Below are 1490 nucleotides of genomic sequence, written 5' to 3'. Positions count from 1 at the left end.
CTGCTTTAGATAATAGACTATTTGCTTTCTCAATGCAATACAAATACTTGAGTTTGAATTTGTAACATTATTTATTTTTTGGATCTAAATAGCTTATCAGCACAAATGTTAACATAAAACCATCTTTTTTCTCTTTCCCTATAAACTTGGTTTTTCTCTTTAACAGTCCTATTGATACCTTGGACCAAATGACTCTTTTGTGGGACTTTCCTGTGCTTAGAGGGATGTTGAGCAGTATCCCTGGTCTATGGCCACAACAACCAAAAATGTGTTTAGATATTGTCAGATGCCACTGGGAGATAAAATTGATCCTTGACAGAGAGCTACTGTTCCAGATCTGTACAATGTTAATATCAAATAAAAGCCAAAGTTATAACATCGTTCCACACGTTTGTCAACAACATGTCAGAAACCTTTGGCCTTCACTTTCTATGACACAGGTTTCTCAGAGACCCCAGGCTGTGAAATGTAAGTTCTCAGCCTCTGTGCATTTAAATGTGTGATTTATTGTGTTCTGTGTGTAATGCTGCCTGCCCACTGTGCACCCTCACTTTCATTCTGGCTACAGTGAATTGATTAGCAAGCCTAAACGGGGAGGCATTGAGAGCTCTCTTGACTCTGCTGGATGGTGGGCACACCCCTCTTGTTCGGAAGTTGCTGAATAATAATCCACTTTTCCAAAGAGAGGCCAAACTATAGAGGGGATAGAATTAAAAATAGCAAGTAACATATTCTGGTAACCACAGTAGCCAATTTGACTCTGTCTGGGCTTTTTGGAGAAAGAACCTGCAGTTTTAACAAACCCCTCTTATGTCTGGGTTAATCAATGCTCTTGTGGTCAATCAGAGGTTTGACTGATACTTTCATGCTGGTAGAGCAACTTTGCTGGCTAAGAATAGAATAATAACACACAGAAGGGATAATAATAGACAGATGCAATTCTAATGGCCACAGCCTTCAGCGCAGAGAGCTTGTCAACCTTGGTTAGGGAGTTAGCAGGCTGATTTCTTTTTAATTTGGGTATGTGCCACCTAGGATTTCACTTGTATTTTGCATGGTGTAATGACCTGGCTGAGGAACTATATATCAAGTGACTCTCAGAAAATTTGAATATAATGTTTTCTCACTGTTTGGGGGCAGTTATTCTTGGTCCACTTGCAGAGGCTCTCATGAAATTGGATTTAACAGTTCATCTTTAGAAAGATCACTTTCTAATGATTAACTTGGCACTGACTTCGAGTTGTTTTGTTCTTTATTTCCTTCTTGTTATTCCAAATACATCCTCCTATGTCAGGGAAACTCACCCTCCCTTTCCTATGGAAATACTGAAGGGTTTTACTTCTCTATGTGGCAGGTAGACTCTTGGGCTTGTTTTGGTCTTGGCATCTCCACAAAGAAATTTCATTTCTCTTCTTATCCCCCTTTTTCTCCTTAGGCCAGGAACATCTCAGTTCTGTGCAGCAGATGGATAAATGTTAGCTGCCACTTCA

Source organism: Mesocricetus auratus, unplaced genomic scaffold, assembly GCF_017639785.1.
Source record: "Mesocricetus auratus isolate SY011 unplaced genomic scaffold, BCM_Maur_2.0 Super-Scaffold_15014, whole genome shotgun sequence".
In the NCBI taxonomy this organism is placed as follows: Eukaryota; Metazoa; Chordata; class Mammalia; order Rodentia; family Cricetidae; genus Mesocricetus; species Mesocricetus auratus.
Note: the sequence above shows the minus strand (reverse complement) of the source record.